This window comes from Chelmon rostratus, chromosome 1, assembly GCF_017976325.1.
Source record: "Chelmon rostratus isolate fCheRos1 chromosome 1, fCheRos1.pri, whole genome shotgun sequence".
NCBI lineage: Eukaryota > Metazoa > Chordata > Actinopteri > Chaetodontiformes > Chaetodontidae > Chelmon > Chelmon rostratus.
In genome coordinates, this window is record NC_055658.1 from 20,294,075 (window position 1) to 20,318,457 (window position 24,383).

Genomic DNA, 24,383 nt, shown 5'->3' on the forward strand with positions numbered 1-24,383 from the left:
CCCTCAGTAGAGGTCAGATGTCTTGGGTCTGAGGCACTTCCAGCTGATTGGATTATTCTGCTATTCAAGCAGAAGCGCTGCTTGGCACACAAATGTAAAGTGAGAAAATTCAATGTGTAAGGCCAGATGAGATGCTAATAGAAAAGAAGAAATGCCCTCAGAAGAAATTCAAAGGGGAGGCAATGCATATAAGACTTTGAGACTGAGGGCAAGGCTGATGTCTAATGCCATCTCCGCTCTGTTGTTGTAGGAGGAGGATGAGACTCAGAGCAAGATAATCACACAGCATGATCGGCTTTTATGTGGGCAATCAAAACAGCTAATAATCCCTTCCTATCCCAACAGTTCCAGTGTTGACGTGCTTGTAGCTAGCCAGCCAGCCTGCACCAGCCACAGACCAACGTCTTTGGAAAGCCTTCGACTGTGCAGCAGCCCTCCCATCTCCTTTGTGTCACTCACTCTACCACACAAACCTGATCCTACCACACAAACAATCCAACCAAAACTGATCCCACCGCACAACTCCATGGAAAGGTCTCCTCTGCACAGTGGCCACCTTTAATCAGCCGATGTAAGCGGAGCCATATTCACAGCAAGAAAAGCTGCTCCTCTCACTAAATTAGCCTGTCAATCACAGCACATTCCCAAGGCTCTCCCATTTCCCTCCGCTGCTGATTAATGGCATGAAGTGAGTTTATCAATGTGCCATATGCAGAACACTCATCTCCAGGATTCAGCAAAAAGCATGTCCTGCTTCACTATTTGTGGCTGTCCACAAGCGGGGATGTTATAGCATATGCACGGTAATGGTGCTTGTTAGTATGCTGATGTAAATATCAGAGAGGCACACACCAACAATTTTCAGGCAGCACGTTATGAGACAAGCAAGAATCCCCTCCAGGTTGACATGCATCATGGGAGAGGCACACCAGGAAGGGTGGCCATTTATCAAATCATCCACAACTAACAAGACAAACTTATTTTTCTTTCTCGATTAGCAAATACGAGCCTTAGGGATTCACGGCTGATTACATATGCAGTAACCCCGGGGTGACTTCATACAAAGCTGCTTTGAATACACTGATCAGGCTACATTTATTCACCAATCCGCTGATTATTTTACAGGTGCTTAAGGAGACTTTCTCACCGGTGAGTCATGAGAAAGCCCATGTAATATCTGCTGTGTGCACTTATCTTTCAATTGATTCTCAGTCGGTAAGCTGACGAGGTTGGTCCTCCATTTTCAAATACGCTTCTACAAATTGGGAAACATGCGTTCCCAAATCGTTTAGTTTATGATGAATGTCTGTTTTAATTAGACTAAAACGTTTCATTGATTTAGTGAGGAAACAGTTTTCTCAATCACTTAACTAAGCACTGCGCATATGATTCAGGGCTTTGGATCTGCAGATTGATAACTTATGAGGTGCAATGCGATTTTTTATTTTCATATTTAGATTCGGCGCTGCTCCATTCACTTCAGTTTATGACATGGACGTTTAATGAACCTGGGCAGCTGTGTACTTTTCATAAATAGCCCACAAGTGATAGTTACACCAGAGTGCCCTTACATCGTATCATCCAGTGTTGCTAAAAGTAACGTCACTTTATCTGGTGAAACAGGGCTTCAGTGACTCTTAATAGCTTGTGCCTTGTATCCTGATTTTATCTTGGCAGCTGTATGATGTTGTCTGGGAAAGAGCTCCCCGGTGAGGCCTTAGAGAGAGCACGAACAGAGAGGCGCTCCATGGTAAAGAGCTGCAACAAGTCCAAGGAGATGCCAGTGTTATAGAAAGGGAAAGTCAAGTGTTATCCCAAGGGTGCTGGAAAATCTTCGACCATTTGTAGTCCACATATGTTTTGCTGCATGTTATCTAGAGCTGCTAGATGGTGGATGCTTATGAAGTTGGAAGTGTTCTTAATCATAATTCACACATTTTTCACGGAGAGGGAGGATCTGCGTTATGTTTGTCAAATTTAATTCCTTTAAGGAGACATTTAGACTTAAACACAAACGAGTATTCGGGCGAGACTGACTGGTGTCTCAGGCTGCCACTCAGTCATAGTCATTGCACCTTGCTCAGCTCTGCCTCGCTCCATCCAGACTCTCTGTCTGCCTAAATTTGGGTTTTCTAGACGCTGCCAAGATGGTATCAAACATTTACCAAAGGCAAGGCAAAGGTGACAGTTGGTGAGCAATAGTCCTGCTTTTTGATAACATGTCCTGCATCCTGAAATGAAAGACAACTGTCCCGCAGTGTAATAAGCACATGCTTTATAAATAAAAAAATGTGTGATTTATTTGTCCATGAATCATTAATTCCTAATATAGTGCAAACATCAAGCCATAGCCCCCTCTGCTCTAAATGTTTCCTCTGTCAGCCTGTCAGCAGAGAGTTTCTATGGTTACTGGGACTCTCTTCACATGTGCACCTGCAGCTGTGCAGCACTGTCTGGCCTTGCAACATTGAGGTATGAACACAATGGGATTTTTTTTTCCAACTCTAGATAATACTTTGGATAATAAGCTTTACATGTACACTTGTGTGTGACAGAATTAAGGTGATTCATCGTACAAATTGTGTTGCCTTAGTGTGATTTGATCTATATTTTGGTCAATGGTTGACACAAATGGACACGGATGATCAGAATGTGGTCAGGACGGATTGTCTGGCAACAGCTGGAATTGATGCATGTTTTATGCATGATGCAAACACTGAATAACTTCAAAATACAGTGCTTTGTAGCCTAGTTTTTCCTCGCCACTGTTTTGTACACGTGAAAAAGGCACGCGCAGTTTCATGACACTTTGATTTGTCAGAAAAGTCTGAGATTTGATTGGTTACTGGCCACACACACACAGAAAGTGGTTCATAATTTAAGGACATGTGAATGTAGCAGAAATGTAATATAATATAGATGTATTTTATTGTTTTCCAGCACAATGTGATTGTTTTAACACTAAAGACAGAAAAGCCACACACAGTTCTAATTCATTATTGTCTATAATTCACAGACATAATATTTAATTATATATTTATGAATGTTCACAATTGTGTCCCACTGCACAACACTGGATGTTGGCCTTATCTGTCTGGCTTTCTATGCAATTGTTGCCGCCAGTAAATTTACAATTACCCCACAGAAGTCAACATGATTTCCTGCATTGGATCACATCTGGTGAGCCTCAGGGTGATATCACAGACATCATTTCCTAAATGATATGGTATATTTATATAGACTCTGTACATAAACACATCTTATCATTTGATAAGATTTGGTTGCTATACAAAATATTTAATATTTTGCTTTTTATAAGCTTGGACCAGGAGAACCAGACTTGCACACACCATCAGAGTGACATGCCACCCCATACAGGACCCATATCAATGAGTCCAATCCATTTTCTTCAAAGAGACATACAAGTGGAAGAACCATGAGGGAAATCACATCAAATTACAGTTTCGTCTTCAGACTAATAGCAGTGTATGTTCAGATATTGGTTCTATTACCGTCATGGAATTGCAGATTGTGATCCCCTGTGAATTCAGTGTCGACAGCTATTACTTCTTATTTGATTTGCATGTCAAATGAATCAACCCCCCCAACATCCCCCCATTTTCCTAGTCTATTACTGTAACAGCTATTGAGTGAATTGTCACACATCTACGCTCCCTATGCCTGCACGCACTCTGTCTTATTATAATGCAGCGATGTCTGATAAAAGATTGTCGGTATACAGTAATTAGAGGCCCTTTGTATTGTAAAAATGTCTTTTATGAACATTGACACACGAAAATGAATGATTTCATGACATGTGATGAACAAGCTGACAGGACTGCGAGATGTTCTCTGTGGATGAGAAAATGAAGGCAGCCTTTGCTCTATAGATGTTTTGTATATTCAGTAGGAGACGTGTTAGACAGCTTCATCTGTGCGTGTCTGTGTACATTTGAGTGCGTCCTTTTTTTGTTTACCAGATATTTATGTTTGTGGGCATAAAAGGGTGTACATGCATCGGACTGTATGAGTGGTCAGTTACAGGCTGCACATGCTTTCTGTTAACCTGCAAATGATTCACTCTTCGTTTACAATGATGAAACGAGGCCTCTGAAAGAAGCAGTGCGAGATCATGATAGTGATAAATTTATCATCAAACAGGGTTTAGCACTGGGCGGAATAAACATGAAGCACATTATCTCATGATGAAGATGTTGGGTGGACTGCTGTGAATGCTGAAAGCTTTTTTTTTTTTTTTTTGAATAGAGGTTTTGAGCACTGGCCAGTGATTATGTTGTAAATTGAGAGGAGGCAGCATGGGTGCAAACTGCCAGGAGGATAATAGCCTGTTGTTTCCGGGGTCAGAGAAAACTAATTATAAAACTCCATTTATATATTACTACTCACTCTTTTTCAATTCTACTCAAGAGTAAAAAACATGTATCAGAGTTGTTTTTTTTTATTTGTTAACTTCCAAACTGTGGGGTAGGGTGCCATCTGGAGAGAAATCATGTGGGGAGAAATGTCAAGTATAATTCATAGCAGCATGTTGTGGGTGTGAGAGGAGCTTGGGAAAGGAAGTTGATTTATCAAACTCCAAATAATGGGCCTTTTACTTCACAGCAAAACTGCTCAACAGTTTTGTCATGTGACTCGTTCTGGCTGCACTTGGAGTGCTTAAAGGTTTTTTTTGAAAATCACGTCATATTCGCTGACAGAGTTCAATCACGGGGCCTCGTATCTGGAGCCTAGAATGTATATAAGCTGTGATCTTGCACCCTAACCTTAATGCTCTCACAGGAAATGGTCGCCAGTCCGTTTGTCTCACTGCCACTCGTAGCAGACCTCAAAGTCATTATCCAGCATCAGTATTAAACAGTCCCCTGAGTTGGGACACTATGTTACACAGATAGCCCCCATGCCACAGAGTTTATATAAGGCTTGTGTCAACTAAGAGATACACATGAATAGTGCCTGCAGAGCCAACAAGCTGCCAAAGGTTTTACAGCCACTTCTTGGAGCCCCATTAAAATAACACTCTGAAGCCAGCTATAACTCACACTCCTGGAACATCTCCACATTGACCCATTGCTGCTTTGATTGGGCATTTCTGTCAAAAGGTCTGCCATCACTGTAGGGGTGGTTGATGAGGCACAGCCAGAAGCTGTGTTTATTTTATTACAGGCATTTCAACAACAAAAAAAAAAAAAGAAAAAAGAAAAAAAAAGAAGAAGAAGAAGAAGAAGAAAACACAAGCAATATCATTAATTCCACCACATGGCCATGAAATGTCTTGTTTGTCTGCTGTGGCCATTTCTACGTGGCATGTTGTTGAAGCTCTCCTTTATAGTTCAGCATTGTTTGTTTTATGCAGCCCACTGAATTCAGGCAAACTTCCTCACAGTCTGCTGGACCTTATTGCACCTCTGGCCACTTACTACGCAGCCACTGCAGAAGCATCTGTGCCATATGCCATGCTTGGAACAAAAGGATATTGAGCGTATTATTACAGCAGGTACACTGTTGAACGGACTCACTGGAATGGTCGGCCATTACCAGTGTCACTGAGATGAATTACTACACATTTAATAATATTCATAATAATGAATGATTGTGATTACTCTGATTAGAAGTGGTGTGCAGTTTGTCCTTTGGAACACAAATAGTATCTTTTGCCATACATAACTTGTACATATGTGGTTAAATCTTAAGTATTACTGCCAACCTGTGAGTATGAAGTCTTTGTATGCTGTTTTTTATCTTTATATTTCATAAAAAGCTATTCCCACCCGGCTTCTTATGATGTGCAACCTGCCAGTCTGTAGGCAGTTCTTTCTTATATTTTGCCAGAAAGCAATAGTGCCATGCTGGACCAAGCTGAAAGCGCAAGGCAGATTATATGTTGTTATATGTTCTTATCATCTTAGAAATGTTTCCAAAATATGATCTATTTTATCTTTCAAAGACACAGAGACCACTTTACACGCCTTCATCTCCTCACGCCTCGACTTTTGTGGCAGCCTCTTCACCCGCCTCAATCAAAAATCTATTGATCGGCACCAGACTGTACAAAACTCAGCTGCCAAGCTTTTAACAAGATCCAAGAGAAGTGACCACGCCATGCCTGTTTTAGCCTTCCTTGCACTGGCGTTTTAAAATTGATTTTAAGATCTTACTGTGGACTTTCAAAGCTCTTCACGGCCTCTCTCCTTGCTATGTATCTGACCTCTTAGTCGCATATGAGATCCTCTGGTTGAGGTCTTTTATCTGTTTGCGAGGCACGACTGAATACTGGAGGTGACAGAGAGTTTGTGGTCAGAGTCCAGAAGCTATGGAACGAGCTGCCGAAGGAAATCAGGTCAGCAGAATCAGTGACCGCTTTTAAATTTTTTTCTTCTTAAAATACATCCTTATCGGAGAGCTTTTCCTGGTTTTCCTTTATTTTTATTGACTGCCCTTTCTCTGGTGACACTCTAATTGGTTTTATTTGTTTTCATTGCAATAGTTTTTATGGCTCCTTGTTGTGAAGTTGTTGCCTAGTGTGAAGCACTTTAGAATGTCAGTTTATAAAAGTACTCCATAAATAAAAATCATTATTATCATTATTATTACATGACTAATGCTCGCAAGAGTGGTATTTTTTCTTTATTCTTTCTCTTGAAGTTGCTCTTATTTTTCTTGCTGATTTCACTGCAAAGCTGTCAAATCTTCTTTCATGATTCTTTATAATGGGAAAATATTTGAAGTACATGCTCCTGAGAGAAAACTGCATAATATCCTTGATAAGCAATGTTGAAGACTCCTGCAGCAAATCTGTATAACTCCATATCAACTGTATTATACATGTGTTTTGCTTGATATAAATACTGATTATTTGAATAGGTGTGCTGACATGATAATAAACTCCAGACACACAGAGCAGCTGTGACCTGTGGATGAAGCAGTGGTTTCATTCAAATGTATCTGAAGTGCAGTGACCCACAGGATGAACTGGTAAATCAGTCTGTTCGACAGGTTAGAGGTGCCGATGTCTTATTTCCTCGCATCGACAAGGACTTGATTGAATGCCTGAGCAGGTCACAATCTCAAAGTTTCTCTCAGTGTCACATCAGCTGCTACAGAAGAGCTGGGGGCTCCTTTTTAAATAAGCACCAACCTTTAATGTTTGGAAATAACTGGATTTACTGAGGAGAGTCAGTGTGTTGTATTACTGCAGAGCAGGAGGACACAGTCACAATGAGTTTAGTAAACAGTGTCTTTCCTACTGACCTCACAATAAATAATACCTGTAAGCATGGTAACGGTACGTGGTAAGATGTACACAACAAAGATGGCGACCACTGTAGCTTCAAAATGCTGAGAAGACATTTCACGACAAAAATGCAACTAAACTTTCACTGATGAAAACTTGACTAACATAATCAAATGATTTGAGTAAAACTAATAAACATTTTCATCAAAAGTTTCTCCATATCCAGACAGAAAATGCACATACAGATCACATGTTCATTTCAGGTGCAGATGGGATGCCTCTAACAGACCTAGATCTATACACAACACATACATTCAAAATGAATATTAAACAATTCAAAATAAAAGAACTATTAAAAGTATTTCTGATCACTTTGATGTTTTTCCAGTGGTTGCAATCCATTATGAATAACATCATCACAGCTTTATTATTCTAAACACATTTCACATGCAGGTATTACTGAGCCCAGTGTGTTACAGGTGCCAATAACCACTTCCTTACAGAGCACATTGGCAAAAATAGAGTAAGACATTAGACGCCTGGCAGTTGTACTAAAGTCCATTAGGCAGATTTATTGTTTTCTATAACAATGCTTATTTGAACCAAACATCCATTCCACATTTCCAATGAGTCATGCTCGATTAAATTCAATGTGTTGAAGATGGAAGTGAGTATTATTAAGCTGAGCAGCTATGTGAACTAATTATAGTCCTACTTTTTAATTCAATATAAATGTCAAGCTCTGTGTGTGGCAGGATATTGAAATCAATCAGGTTGTAATATATCGGGATCCTCCGCCTGTGACGGGGATCAACACGTCTGCGTCACATGTTGGCTGCTCATGCATGGGAGCGGGAGGAGGTCTGAAGGCTCAGGCTTTCTGTCCTCTGATCTCGAGCTGTGTTTCCATGTATTTGACACCAGAGCAGAAGCGTGGCATTGAAAAATAGCTCCCAATCACTGGTAAGAACAGTGAATCACAGGCGTAAAACTGGATTTGTTGTGGCTACTTAACGCCCTGTTGTCATTGCTGATAGGAATATATTTCCTTTAGCATTCTGTCACATTCAACAGCAATTCATTGGTATGAAAGTGACATCTAATCCTTGGTTTTATGTAGCTTTGTGGCAACTTTATGGGGTCTCTAGCAAAGACAGGGGTTCACTAGGGAAACTCATGAATTTCCCAGCAAACCTTTTCTTCCTTTTTTTTTTCGGACCATAACTTTAAATTCCCCTTATTTCAATGCAAAATAGGGACTGCTTTGAAATTTTAACAGCATGAGGAAATTCAAAGCAACAACAAATGTGAACACAACATGAGGCAAGCCAATGGAAAATGAGCTATATGTTCAGTGTGTCAGCAACAAACTGCATAAAATTGCGTCCTTGTGTAGAGACTGAATTCAGACATCAAGCCTGTCCTGCCTGCAGTGACACCAGGGTGAAAACCATTCAGAATTCATTTCTCTCTCATGGTAATGGGAGTAAACAGGGATTGACAGCACTGCTCCTACGTTAGCTGAGTGTCTGTATGGCCCTGGTGTTTCTACAGGCAGCTTATATTAAAAAGCTTCATTCAAGAGCATAAAAGAAATTGATAGATTTCGATTTTGTTAATTAATTTTCATTAGTGCACAGCATATGTACAACAATGAATCTAGAAAAAAATGAAAGTATTATATACTCGTATCAGCTATAGCGATGCCAGCATGATTGTGTAAAAGCTGAGAACTAACTACGCTGTCCTTTAATCTCCTCTGCCTCTGGTCAAATCATTATCAGTTGGTCCAGTTGCAAAGTCGCAGGTAGTAATCGTAAACCAATTTATATTCTAATGAGCATGACATTAGATGGAAGTGTTCAAATGGGCCCTGCTCAGCGATGCTAAGCAGAGGCTGGGAGGGAAGTTTTGAGTCCTATTAAAGGAGGTGGAAAACCAGCTGACTATGATTTGTGGTAATTGGCAAGGTGTTCTGCTTGAGTGCGCATACACAGCCCATTCAGTCACACTGTGCGGCTTCAATTCAAAAAGCAGCAAAAGCATAATTATGTTTATTACTTTTCCCCCACACAAAGTGAGTGCAATCGATCCCAATTGGATGGCTTCAGTCTCTCACTAGATATGACACTTGGTAATATAACACCTAATTATTTTTGCTGACTGATCCGGAGCCTGGCAACATTCCCACAATGAGCTGCACCTCTGCTCTTCCCAGTTGAATTGGTAGGCTTCAGTGCAAAAAACAGTGGTAATAGCATCCACTGGCAAATGCTCCAGACTGTAAACAATATTACCAAAAGTTATAGCATCACTAGCAAAACGTGGCTGTTGAGCTGTGTTGCCATAGCCACCTATGGGAGATGGAAGAGAAAGGTGGGAGGACATGCTGTCACATGGGGACAATAATAAACTGTAAACAATGAACTATTTTCTATCATTCTTCCAGAAGTGACATAGAAACGCCATTTTTGCAAAGCTCATACACGCCCATGCCATACAGCCTATTAAATTCTTAATGTCTACAGACGGAGCTTAATTGACATCTTTGCACAACTAAAGCGTCCTGGTAAATGCTTCCAATGATAGAGCTCAGACAGTCAGTGGAGGACTGAGATCTTTTACTAAAGTAATGATATTAATATACTCCACTAGTAAAAGTCCTGCATTTATCATTTTACTTAGCAGAAGTACAGAAATATTGTTAACTAAATGTTAAAGTGTCAAAAGTAAGAGCACTCTTTAAGGACAGATGGCACCTCTCAGAGTGTTACAATGTAATTCTGATGGGATTACAACTACTGCTTGTTGTGGAAGCAACATTTCAATGTTGTAGCTGCAGATCATTTCAACTTGTTCATATCAGGGATGCACTGATCCACTCCATCGAACAGGAAGCAGCTCTGATATTGACCCTATTAGGTGGATCAGATATTGGCCAGATGTGACCTGTCCACATTAAATGCAATTTCTGTTTAACAGCTGTAAATTACATGGATTACATGCATTGTGTAGTTTTACATTATATATCACAATGAGTACAGATCAATGCATCCCTACTTTTTATATTGTTGGATATTTTGATAACAGTGTTGTATAGTTTATATGTATGTAAAATCTTAATCTGCAGCTAGCTGTCAAATATATGCAGTGGAGTACAATACTTCCCTCTGAACTTCAATGGAGTAGAAGTATAAAGTAGCATCAAATGGAAATCCTAATGTGAAGTCTAAGTACTTAAGTAAACTACATAGTAAAAGTACTTAGTTACTGGGGAAAATGGATATGTGCAGGGGAGAGATGAAGTTAAGGGGCTTATACCAAGTCCACACCAATAAAAAATGATTTAATCAAGTGTAATTATGTAGTTTCGCATCATAAATCCAGAATATATGAGTACAGGCTTAGCACTATAATTCTCTTATTACTACACTGAATTTGGTGACTTTACATAATTCCCCCATTAACTGGCCCAGATAGACCATTTTGACATGTCATTGCATGGAAATTTCTAACATCAGCGATGGCTGCATTCCATTTTAGTGTGCAGGTTTCAAGGCCCTGCTGCTGGCTCACTGTCATGGCTTGCTGGGACGCTTAAATTGAGCAGAGCCATCATCATTGTGTCAGTTACACCTGTGCTATTCTTGCAATGACAAGTCAAAATGTCAGCTGTAAAAAAACCTTTTCAGCCTGAGCCGAGGTCTCATCAGCCAGACCAGCTGAAAACACACGTGTTTAACTTCCGGTTACAGCCTCATTTCCAGCAGGTGCAGCAAGAGTTTTCCCTGTAGGCTTTTGAACCAACAGTGAGTCCAGCAACACCAATACAACAAAACAAACTAAACAGTCCAGCAGATTAGCCAGGTGTGTGTGCGTGTGTGTGCATACTGTATCTCTTGGTTCATCACATCTGAAAGTTCATTAGAAGAATCCACTTCCTCCATCGTTTTACCTTTTTTGCACACTAGGCTAAGTGTCAGCCTAATTATGTTGAGCATTAGCTGCATAAGTTGTACTAATTAATTAACACTATGTTGCCTTCAATGCCTGTGAGAAATTTCAGAATTAGTTTAAATGAGTTTGTAGTGATAGTTAGAATTAGTGTGTGTCTGCAATATAAATAAAGGGAAATGGTGATGGTCAAAGTCTCTGCGATCCATAGACGCTGAGATTCATTAGTCATTAGTAGGCTGACAATAAAAGTGATGTTTCTTATATTTTAAATTTAACAGTTTTACTCCATACGTAAAATCACTTACGGCTCTTCTATCTTCTTTGTCTATCTGTGTTTCTGTTTCTAATCATTTTAACACACAGGAGTAAAAGTAATTTAAAACACACTTTATAAATTCTAAAAAATATACATTGCACAGGCAGATGTTTCCCCCGGTCTCAGGTTTATTCTTGCGCCTCTGAGCAAAGGTGTTCATGCTACAAACAGGCAGTTCAGCTACCTTGAACAACTCTAGAAGCAGTAATGTGGAATGAACCTCACCAAAAAAAATAAGTGCGTCAACATTTTGCAAAAGGGTAGAAGGGTGTCACAAAGCTGGAGGATCAATGGAAACTTCAGCCTTAATACATTAACCTTGTTAAACATGGTGCTGTCCAAATGAGTTATTCAAAAAAAAAAAAAACCTGAAGCATCTGAATTTTTGCATTTAAATAATTATAGAGCACAATCCTTCTATTAAACCTGAACACATCACTATAGGCTATTATGGTAATTTCCAGCCTGGTGTACAGGTGGGAATATGCTGCATTGCATAACATTTGCAATTTGATGGACACTTTTATTCCAAATGCCTCACGGTAACATCACTGCATACTATTGTACCATGCAGGTTTGCATTTCAATTTAGTCCACTGCTCTGTGATCGACAGCTTATCTGACACTATCGGAACTGTCAGTCCCACCTGCACGGCTCCCAGCAGGTAAAAGCAAACATTAATAAGTATCTGCAAATAGTATTTGAGCCGGGTCTGATCTGTTTATATAAGACAGGAAATCCATTACTGCAATGCTAATATCTATCAAATTAAATGTTTGAGACAAACCCCATTAATTGAGGGTAATTATACAAGATAGATGGCCTGCTGTGTTTCGTTACTAATTAGAAAGATAATTACATTTGCCAGCATTTGCAGCCGTACCATGATGTACAGTGTGAAAGAATGGTCAGTCAAGGTCACTTGTTGTTCTCATGCATGCTTTGAGGTAATTCCCACCAATCACAAAACCCTGAAAGATAGTATTAAGGCCTGGAATGAGTGACATATGCTAATGTTATGAGGGAGTCGGGGAACGTCAGACAAATTTAGAAACTGCCAAACCAAATCATTTGTAGGATTTTACCAAATCAAAATATATTAATAAAGTTTTTTCTCTAACATGTTTGTTTTTGACTATTTCTCAATTTTGTGCGGCCTCTTGTGCACAGCAGATCCATCTGCTGGGGAACCAAATTATTTAACACACTTGAACCAGAACCAGAGAAATAATGGTGACAAACCAGGTTGTAATGCCTATTTTTTATTTGACATCGGAATAACAATGGGAACATGATTGTTATAAACACATACAGCAGGTTATTAAATGCAACTCTAATGAGCAACAGCATCCAAGGTATTTTCTCAGCAGTGTTACTTTAATAGCATTAGACAATGTTCTTGCCTGAAAACATTCTTAATATAGTTTCTACCCTTCAGCTCTGCCTCTTGTTGCTGAAAGCCCTCACTGCAAAAACTTAAGTGATAGTTCTATTTGAAAGATACTAATAGAGGAGGTTAATTATAGAAACATTCACTGTCATCTGCATAATATTTCAGGGAAGGATGAGTATGTGTGAGAGGTTTATAGTGCAGCCACCACCAGTGATTTACATAATTTAAAATGGCCAGAACATATTAAATGTAGATTAATTGGCAAGGTGAACACTTAATTCAATAAAAAATAATTTCCTTAATGTTTTATTTAATACCAATGTATAATTAATTAAATCACCAGCAATTTATTATGAAACAGCAACACAGGCTGTTGAGACTAAATAGGATAATAACATGAAAGCTGTGCTAAAACAATGACCTAGATTAATTTCTTTCTCATTGAACTTATAGTATTCACGTATATAATGTCTGCACTATTTCTGCAAGGACTAGAATGAGCAATCACACAAATTTAATTGACTTCTCAAGCATTTGTATTTTCTCTCACCTCATCTGATAATCCTGACGCCCCCTCGCTGTTCCCACATTGATTTTGATCTATATTGCCTTGGGCAAGGCCTCGAAGCCAAGTTGTATAGTCGTGCTGCAGGAAGCAGGGGTCCAAGGGCCAAGGGCAGTACTCACTGAGACCCCGGGGCTGATGGCTGTGGGCAAGAGCAGAAAGGCACAGGCAGATAGAAAGCTACAGGGCACAGGTCTTGCATTAATTAGCAAGTAGGGGGTGAGAAATAGCTTTTAGGGAGGAAAAAGTCTGCAGGGATTGTCTTGAATGGACCCCGGAGATTTCTCTGTTTCATGGTGAGCAAGGTTAAGCTGCTCCTCGCATTCTACCGCGTCCAGCTGACACTGAGAGCACTGCTCATACTGTATGTCCTGTGAGCGGTGTTTTTAATGCATTTTGCTTGTTCTTCTGAAACTTGTCTTTCTCGATTCAAGCATGCATGCATACACACACGTACACACACACACACACACTCATGCACACAAACGCACATACAAGTAGAGAGAAGCACACACATCTATTCACAAATGTATGAACACAGTGCAGAATGAAGACTGTGTTGTGGCATATACTGATGCAGTACTACTGTATATGTAGCACTGCACACTTACATAGTATGTGTCTTTGCAAATTCTAACAAATAGTCAATGAACATTAAAACCACCTCTCTTATCTGTCTAATATAGGCCGGTTAGTTTGTGCCTCTGTATGAGATGACGATGGGTGTACTAAAACATGGGTAGCCCATTTGATGACCTGGTAATGAAAGCAAGTTTTATTTTCAGTCTTTATGCTAAGCTAATCCTCTGCTGGCTAAATATTTATCACACAGATGTGAGAATGGTATCAATTTTCTTATTCTTGGCAGGATTTTCCAACAGTGTCAAACTATTCCTTTCAAATTTCTACTCTCCCCACTGGGTTAACCTGGTCAGGTTGTTTGATGAAAAACTAGCTTTGATACACGGAGACGAATTTAATAAAGAGACTCATGCGTAAAATTTGTGACTAACTTTGTTTTCCTCTTTGTTCCTCTTTCCCATTTTCTCTGCACGGCCATTCCATCATCTGTTTATGCTGATACTCGACAGGTAAGCACAGTTTCTTTTGATATTATTGCTTTGAACTAAACATACCAGTGATCAAGTCAACAATACTGGAACTTCTCAAGCATTAAAAGGCTTCTGTTTAGTAAGATCGACACCTAATTAAACTAGCAACTAGCAAAGTGTGTTTTTTTTAATCTTCCCACACAGTCACACAGGCATCACTTGAAAGTAATGCAGAACTAAGTTGGCCAAGAGTACATACAGTAGCCCTTCACTGTTTCCTCCAAGAGTTAAGTATTGCAAGTGTTAGTGAGGCTCTTCCTCGCACAAGAGCCCTATGATTTGGGTGCCTGTAGGCAGTTGTCGTTGGCAGACTTGAAAACAGCGATGAGCTAAAAATTGATTTCAAAAGAAATATAAAGCAGATTTCAGATGAGTTCCACAAGGTTGCCTGTTCACAGAAGAGCGCATAATAGATATGCAAAGTACATCCCTATGCACAGTGCAGCATGGCAGAAAACATTTCAGCGGCGCTTGCATACTTGCATTTGTTTGAAGATATCAAGGCTATTGTTTTTCCCCTAGAGGAATTTGGCTTGCTGGAGGAGGACATTTCTGTGAATTGTTTTCTATTTTGAGGTGCGGTTGCACAAGTCGTGTAATGAATCTGTTTATGAGCAGCAACATAAAAGCAACCTTAGAAAATGTTAATAGGAATTTAAAAACTGCTTAGAAACTGTCGGCCAAGGGCTCCTGATGAAGTAAATCGTTCACTCTCGTAGCATCAAATCGGAGCAGCATGTGACAAAATGCTTTGTAGGTTTTGGTCTTCGAGAATGAAGGCAGTATTATTATTATTATTATTTGACTGTATTGATTTGGATTAGTTGAGAGTTATTTTCAGAGGCATGGGATGAGGAAGCCAAATATTGGCTGGTTTAACCACACCCTCAGAGGGCCCTTTGAGCTGAGACCTTCTGACCACTGCTGCGAGGTCCCTGAACTTCACTGGGAAAATATTGTTTGCTCTGTATTGGCTTTCTGATCACATTCAATAAATGAAAGCCGTATTTTTTTAAAACCACAAGTCAAGGCAGAGACTTTAAAGTGCTGAAGTGTGCTCTTCTTCTCAAAGATGTTTCAATAATTTAGACTCATGATGCCTTCAGACGGCTCAACGCTTATTTAAGCATTCCCACAACCATCCTTCTCAAGACACCCACCCTCAACTACTCACCAGCACTACATCTGCATTGTACTGATTGTACTGTACACCTATCTCACATTACACCCAATAATTTCTGCCTTCAGCAGCAGTCGTCAACCGCAGACTGAGACAGCTGACTCTTCCAGAAACAAATGATTTGCTCACTGTGTCAGAAAACTGCATAATATTGACATTTAAACGTTAACAAGATAGCACACCTAGCTGCCAGTGTCTGATTTGTATTGAGATACTCATGTCACCCAAGACATGTTGCCCCAAACTGAAATGACATTTGTTATACAGAAAAAACAACCTATCATGTGCAGCAGAAATTGTAATAAAAATGATTAATGTAACAACGTCATTTAACCCCCTAACGCCGATTGTTGCAAATTTTGCATCATACCGCTTTAATCCACATTGCAGCCGAATTGTGCATGCATTCCTCTGAAGCTGGTTTGTGCATACTCAACATACACCTAGGAACCTTTTGCAAGCACTGGTTTCTCGTCGGACCAGCCCAAGTGAAAACTACATTCGTTGTGTTGTTGTTACAATGTAATGGTTGTAAGCCAATTTTCTGGCTTTTATGATGCACATTTATGAATTTTGAAAAAATGTATTTTTATGCAAATTAGAGACAACAGGCGTTAATGCTTAAATGCAAGCATTAACGCCTGTTGTCGCTAATTTGCACCACACCTAAATTTTTATGTATTGTATGTGCTACAGAAAAGTTAACAAACTATTCTTAATTTAGGATCAATTTGAAAGCAAAAACGCAAAAAGTAAATTAATTTATTAATTAATTATTTATTAATAATTTAATAAATTCTGCTCAACTCTGCTCAGTTAACTGTTTATTTGTTTGTTTATTTGTACATATTTTTGTCTACACGTGTAGCACGGTGTCTCGTTTTTGCAAGTAAAACACATTTTAGTTTCTCGTGTGTGCCTCCTACCACCTTCCTAGCCACTCTGGTCAGGCTTCCCCACAGTTTGTCATGCACATAGCAGCAACAGCAGTAATTCAGTGGGCGGTGGTGTAGTTTGTACACCATCACGCTGTGGAGAATGAAAGCCAGCTGAAGCAGTCGTCTGTTTTTGCTGTGTGATTTTAGTTCAGATCACACGATAATCAGAAACGCAGCAGGGACAGGCCCTCCTATCTGTGTCCAGTCACAGTAGCGTTCTTTTGAATTCCTCTTCAACCCGCTTCTCCACGCTCCCACCCCCAGCTTGTTTATTGCATTTGTTGCACTGTCTTTGATTCTCGCAAGGCAGCGACATGACACATTAGCTGCCAGTGCATTGTCGAGATGACTCTGTCACATGAGAGGCGTACGGCTTGTTTGTTGCCGCTGCTCTGAGGAGACACTTGGCTCCCATCTCACACTCCCAACTAGAGCAGTCTTCCCACATAAATTGAACCCCATACCATGAGCTTGTCGCAACAAAATGTGGCCAAGCTGCCTCACAGTCTGTGGAGATTTATCAGGGTCAACCTCCCACGGCTCAGAGCCACACAGCCAGACCTGAACATAATCCTGCTCCTACCCATCCCACCTCACTGATGAACCCAGCTCGTGCAATGATTCAGTCATGTTGGTACTTGTGTGTGTGTGTTCCCCGGCATCTGCACACACACACTCACTCACAAAGGCTTGTGCATCCATTCGTGGCCATGTGTGAGGCAGAGTACAGGCCGCTGGTATGGGACTGAATGGAAGTACAGTGGCTCTTTGTGTTGAAGGATCGATGGCTGCTGATAGTGTTTTCATAAGGTTTTTAAAGGCAGCCAATCGTTTAGAATGATTTTATGCACTTTGCAGGAGTCCTGATGGAAGGATTTGATGAGTAGAGACAATAAGATATAGCATTAAGCTTTAACATGCTCTAATATTGTTTTTATGTATTACAAGTTTTTTATCTGGGAGGCCTTTATTTTACACAACCTTTACAAGTGGAGAAAATGGACAAAGATACAACACCTAAAATAGATTTATGATTTCAACTGGACAGGTGGTTGAAAGGGATTTCAAATCTATTGAATAATGGATCCAAGGGTGGTGGTTGCCATAGCCAACGCCTTATACCCTATAATCATATTAGAAACAATATATTCCTTCTCGTTCCATTCCTCATTACCAAATTGAAAATTATCTAGCAAAATAATAATTCAGAATGTAACCACTGCCTTACTTTGCAGATGCATTTTTGATATCTGTTGGCACTAACTGCACTGACCAACACACAAGTGGTAGCTTCACAATAAAATTTGCCTTGTGTTTCACGCTTTTAACATGTTGCAGCCACAGGAAGATGCTCCTTTTAAAATTGCACTGGATTGCATGCATGCCTTGTTTCCTGTGAAACACTCCTGCTCAGGTAGGCCATCCCAATTACTGAATGTAAATACACTGAATGACATTTGCAGAAAAAATAACAGCATGAATAACATCAAATATGGGGTTTGATTTCTACACTCTTTAAAGACTACAAATCAATTTGTGTCCTCTACTCCTATGTTTCCCTCTGAAATATGCTGTTGTTGTCCTGAGAAGCACCTGATTTAGCTGCACATTGCTGGAAGATTCACCTAAAAACCCTTTTTGCAAAAGCGCAAAAAATAATTTTACATCTTAGCCACCCATCCACCTGCTTGCTGCTTTGATGCCTCAATGATCCCATCAACGTGGAGCCAGATCCAAGGCCTGACTGTGACCTCATAAAACAATACAAGTCTGGGATAAATTGCCTCAATCTACCAGGCTTTCCAATTGTATTTAAGGTTGCTGGATCGCAGGCCTCCAGGACGGCATTGGAGAAGTAGTTCTGTGAGGCCATTATTCACTGGCAGCTCAAGATTAGGAGATTAGAAGCTACATGTTTGAAATGTGTCACCCACAGTGTCTTGGCCTCGGATCCGTTCATCATTTTTGTCAGTTGCATAGAAAAGCCCCCTGTCCTTCATTCTCTATAAGTCTCTCAAGGTTGCCAAATGCAGTGCGAGATTTACTCAGCTACTGCACATATGAAAGCCATGTGATCACTGACTGAGTGACTGAGTAAACTTTTGTGCTTATTACTTCATGCTACTCAACAAAAAAAGTTGTTATACCCATAGCGGGAATGACAGTGATTTGTTTTCCATTGTTTATCCGGCCCTTTGGCAAACCCATCCACAAATCTCAGAAATTCAGATGTTTCTCCATCTTCATAATTATTTGTTTATAGCCTTGTGGCATTGATTATTTCTCATGCTCTGCCTCAGCGCTGTCCTCCTACAATGATCAAATAGCTAGAGGATAGGCAACAACACAGGCCTTATTCACCAGCCCACTGGCCCATCGTGATTATCCACAAACCCGGGTAGAGGCAGCACAAAGCAGCCTGATTACCACCTGACCGTGGGCTGCTTCCGCACAATATGGATGGTTCTGTTGACTTTGAAGTCACTGAAAATCCCACGCTTTTTCATCCTACCCAGTGCTGTTTTTTCATGTGTGTGTGTTTTTTTCACAACATCCTCCTTCCATCAAATATTTGTGTTCTTGGATATAGCTTGTTAAATGAGGTTTCTAGGCCTTTAGTCTCATTAAAAAGGGAAGTCAAGCTCCTTTCTATTAGGGAATGTTATCTTGTTTCAGCCAGACGCTTAAAAGTGACTTAACACTTATTAAAAAGAAAAAAAAAACATTCAATTAATTAGCTGGGGTTTTTTTTCTCATCATCTTCAGTTACACTGATAATGGTATTAGTTTTCTAGAATGAGGATTGTGGGCTTTGATTTAGGCCTTGAGCAGGGTAGAAGTAGAGAGAGACTCACACTGAGGAATGGCTGAGACCTTATATTTGCAGCGTCATAGGGTGTCTGTTCATTCTTACACCTCATGACTGGTTCTTACAGTCACTGTATCACATCAAAGGCTGATAGCTCTGAGGAGAGAAATCGAATTCCTCAGGACTGCTCTACCGGAAGTGCAGCAGAAGACAGACACACCTGTCGGTTTTTGATTTTGAAACACACACCCATGTCTGCCGGTTGCAGCCTGACAAACACGTCACTTCAGTTGTCTCTAGTGCTGCTAAAATGTTCTCCTATATCCATTACTTTTTAAAACACCCCAATCCTCTTAAGGTTTTATGTTCACTAATATATCGTATTATGTGTAGAAATCCTGGACAGCAGTCTGTCTTCAAACAATCAATGCAATGACTTGTGCAAGGACTTTGAATGACAACTGGAACACTGAAATCCAGCACTATCTCTTGGCTGTGTTCCATTATCAGACCCTATCATCAGTAAGTAAGCTGCCAGATAAAACAGAATGGAGTGGCTCCCTAGACGACAGCTGTTTTGATGTTAAGACAGCATGAGCTGTGTAGGATTCAGAGCACAGTGTCCTTGTTCTCATCCATTTAAACGGCCATTGCCTCGTTCAGGGCTGCACATGGTGCCGAGCTATCAGGCAGTTGTTAATAGCGCACAATAGTCAACAAAAACCACAAGCTGTGGGTGTTGGTTTCTCTATCTGTGTCAATAACTGGGTTAAACTCCCAAACACCACGTATTAGCTCTGAAACAAACAAAACAGAAATCACCACCTGAAAATTTTTCACCAGTCAATATTTCTCCACTACAGATATTTACCCTCAAGTCACAAGTGTTTTTTATAAGCAGAGCCGCCACATAGTGTGCTTCATTTTCATGCACACATTCTGTCACAGTCGTCACCATGTACATCTCGTGAATTTCTGGTTGGGATTTTTAGATTTGTGAAACAGTTGCAGCGATGAAAAAGGATGTTGGAATTTCAAATTCTAAAGCAATGGACAGAAAATCTGCCTCAACTGATGATTTGGACCTTTTAAACACACATTATGTTGCTGATTCTTTACTAGGGATGTTTTCCATTCACTGAGCCGATAATGCTGCAAACACGTTCTTATAATCAATCATGGTGCATCACTAGACGGCTGCTTAAAATTAATTGTCTGCCGTATTCTAAATGGAAAACACCATGAGAGCATGGGGTGTCATGTAGATAAGTTGATCAGGGCTGTTAGTTGCTGTTTTGTTAAAACTATGAGTGCCAAAAGTTCCCTATTTTCTACCAGAGTATCAGTCTGAAGTTCCATTTCACAACAACTGTGAAAGTAAACAAACCTTTTTAAACCACAGCTGTAGCTAACGTCATTTCAAAAAGCTTGTCTAAAGCTTTAGCAGGCAGTAGGGAGTAGTTCTAAGACTGGAGGCCCATCACAGCGCCTGGCAGGGCAAGGTCACCTCCTTACTGCCCAGGATCGAATGGCAGTTGACAAGAGAAAAACATGTCTTCCCCTCTTAGACACTTAAAAGAGCAACCATTCAAGGATTTAGCAGGCTACTGCTCCTTTTTGATGACGCAACGCTGAGTAAATACTTTTACACCCTAGAAAACTTTTTTCATTGCACTGGAACATTTCTTTAACCTGCTTGTGTAAGCTTGGCCTGCCCCGTCTCTATGCATATTCATTCTGTTCAGTGTTGAGTAATACTCATAAGAAATATGAATGATTAATGGATTCATAACACTGATGCAAGACAATATGAATGACTGACAAAAGATGGAATATTAAACTGATCACACTGCAGGACAACACAACCTCATATTTGATCACTGAAGCACTTTTTCTCTCATGGAGCAATAAAATCATCCCAACCAAACTTCATGGTTTTGCTTAACATGAGTCAAAATTCATCAAATGTGAAACCTTTGACACCCCTTTAAGGAAATGTTGCAGCAGAGCACATGTGAAATGTGAGGTCCAGCTTATCCTCATATGCTCTGTTGGATCAGTGGAGGGATTGTATTTGTGTGGAAGACAGTGACAGTGACATTTCCAGGTGGCTTCACTGAGCGAGGAAAGACAGCGAAGCAAAAGGATTTAAAAACTTATTAGAATCAGCCCTATTTATATTCAAATGAAAGCTTTAAAAGGCCTAAAAAGGCCACAGATTTTTGCCTACAAATGCTTCACATTTCTTTTTTTTATCATTCTTTTTTTTCTCAGATGCATTCCTGTATCAGTAATGGTTTATCTTTGGATTCCCATTGTTTCCCACCATACTGACTCCACTGTGTTAGCTGCAGTAAGCTATTTCTAAACCACCAAAGTGCCAGAGAGCTGTAATGGGTGACTTTTTGCAACATTAACTATTTATTGGAATTCTGTGCTGCACCTTCAAAATCCCCCCATGCCATCCATTATCCTTGAGGGAGAACAATGCATGGATGTGAACACAAATTCCAGGAGAGGATGAATTTGAGTCCATTTTTCTAACCTGGCAATTCATTTGTCATCCTCGCAGCCTGAGGAGCGGCTGCTACCTCCCAGGTCTCTGATTAAACAGGAGAGAATTAATAACAAGTGTCTGAGGAAGGAGAGGCTCTGCCTATTGGAAAAAAAGGTTCTTTGGGAAGAAAAAAGGCCAAGCAATAAGCCACAATCTGCAATTAGAGCGAAGGAGCAGTGGGTACCTTTAGCCAGAGAGTATTTGCTATGTCACATCAGCCCTCCTCAATAGTTTTTAGGTCCTGTAGAGAAATATCACGTAGCTGGACTGAGCTAGAGGAAATTGTTAGAAATTGTTAGGAGGTTGCTGTTAATGAATACAGTCCTGTATACAGTCACAATGATTGATCTGTCACAGTAAATTGCCACAAAAAAAGACAGTGTACCAGTTCCATGTCTTTCACAATACAGCTACATTGATTCCGTGATTTATGCCTGTACATAACGTGCCCTTTAAATGCATCCCAGATGGAAAAAAACAGAATGTTCAAGGTGCTCGCTAGAAGCCAAGGTAACAAATTCAGGAGAATCTTTGATTACCTCTAATGTGGTTATAGGTAATGGTGACCTGTCTCTAAGGAGCCAAGCCAGAGCTAAATTATATTTCAAATCCATTAAACCTTACCTCAGATCCATGATTTGCTTCCAGCAAGCAGCTACCCAGGGCAGCGGGTAATTGAATTTCAAACCTGAAGCCAGGAAGCAGATAGGCCCCTGAGCTAAGTCCTCTGCATGAGGTGGAATACTGTTATGCATAAAGTCATGATTTATTTGTGCCTATCAAATCTTGTAATGGGCTGCTCTCTGCCATGGAGAGGAATAACCCCATTTGTTGAAACAACACTTCTGTGGGAAAAATTAGATTGCTATGACCAGCAGACAAAGGCAGTTATTAAATTTGGGCATTTAACCCGACTCCCGCTGCAGAGGAAACTTTAAGGGGATGGAGGGACATGCTTAATTACACAGACATGAAAATCTTAACAGGCACTGTTATGCTATGCTTTGATAGATCTGATTCATTTGCACTTTCTGCTACACAGGTTAGGATCATCAGGCCCTGAGACTGTTCACTTAATACACTTTTTGAGTGAAGCTGTTACATCCAATCATTGCTCATTGCATTTTAAAATGGCCTTAGATCAGTTATTGGATGAGGTAATGGATCAAAAAAACAGCTAATAATAAAAAATATCACATCAAATTAGTATTTAAGATCCTATTCAGTAGGTGTTGAAATAGAAACCCTACTTCATAAGCAGCTTTAATTCGGCCTGGTGACAGCCAGACTGAGCCGTAACCTTGATGTGTCTAATTGCTTACAGTGGGCTGAACTCTCAGGGAGAATCTGGGCTGTTAATAGGAGGATTGTGCACTCAGGGGAAAGTATTGGCTCCTCTTTCTCGTTGCTGTCATCCCAGCTATTTCAAGACATCCCTCACCGCGGAGTCAAGACAGACGATACCTGACTCGATAGTGAATCAATCATTAGACCAATTTACCAATTAGGCTTATTGTACTCTATAAATAAACACATCACAGTCCTCCCATACTCTGATCCTCGAGATACCGTCTCAGAATCCAGACCAGCAATCAGGGGACACGGCGAAAGACGTCACATCGATCAGGGACCTCTGTTACCCTGTTGCCTTCTTTGGTTGTCACGATGCAAACAGAGTAAATACTGTTTACCCCAGCATTATCTCTCTCACAGTTTTTGATTGTTTGATCTGCAAACTGAGATTCAAACACCTTTATTCATAACATGCATGCATCATACATACAGCACATATATTCACTTTATTTTTGTAACTATAGCACACATAGTGTGACAAATGAGTGCTTAACACCTGCCTACAGAAAGAACTACCCATGCATACACCACCATTAATAATGCAAGGATTCCCCAGGGTTTCTCATCGGCAAATTATAACATCATACAAAAATATTCTGCTCTAAACGGATGTGTGTCCACTTAAATGAGTGTGGCAATTCACTCAGGTGACATCTAAAGCATTAGAAAACACCAGAGTTGAGATTTCAAGGCGTAGTGTATAATTTATAGTGGAAAGAGAGGCTTTGTAATGATACAACCACTCTTGGCACCATCGCCTCCCCTGGCAGGCCGTCTCCTGCTATCAGCCTCAATGCTGGAGCTGCCACTGCTGCTGCTGTTGCTGCTGCTGCTGCTGCTGCTGGTGCACAGCCTGCCAGAGCTCCAGCATGCTCTACCCACCTGTCAACATGCAGAGAAAAACATTTCATTCACACTGAAGATACATGTCACTAGCTCTCACAGAGAAC

The 24,383-nt window shown here is 40.3% G+C and overlaps 1 protein-coding gene across 1 annotated transcript in view; it reads left to right on the forward strand.

Moving 5' to 3' along the window:
- The window catches only part of LOC121610400 (carbohydrate sulfotransferase 8-like), a 159,669-nt gene that overhangs the window by 76,137 nt on the left and 59,149 nt on the right, over positions 1 to 24,383 (forward strand). The gene's annotated exons all lie outside the window — the stretch shown is intronic.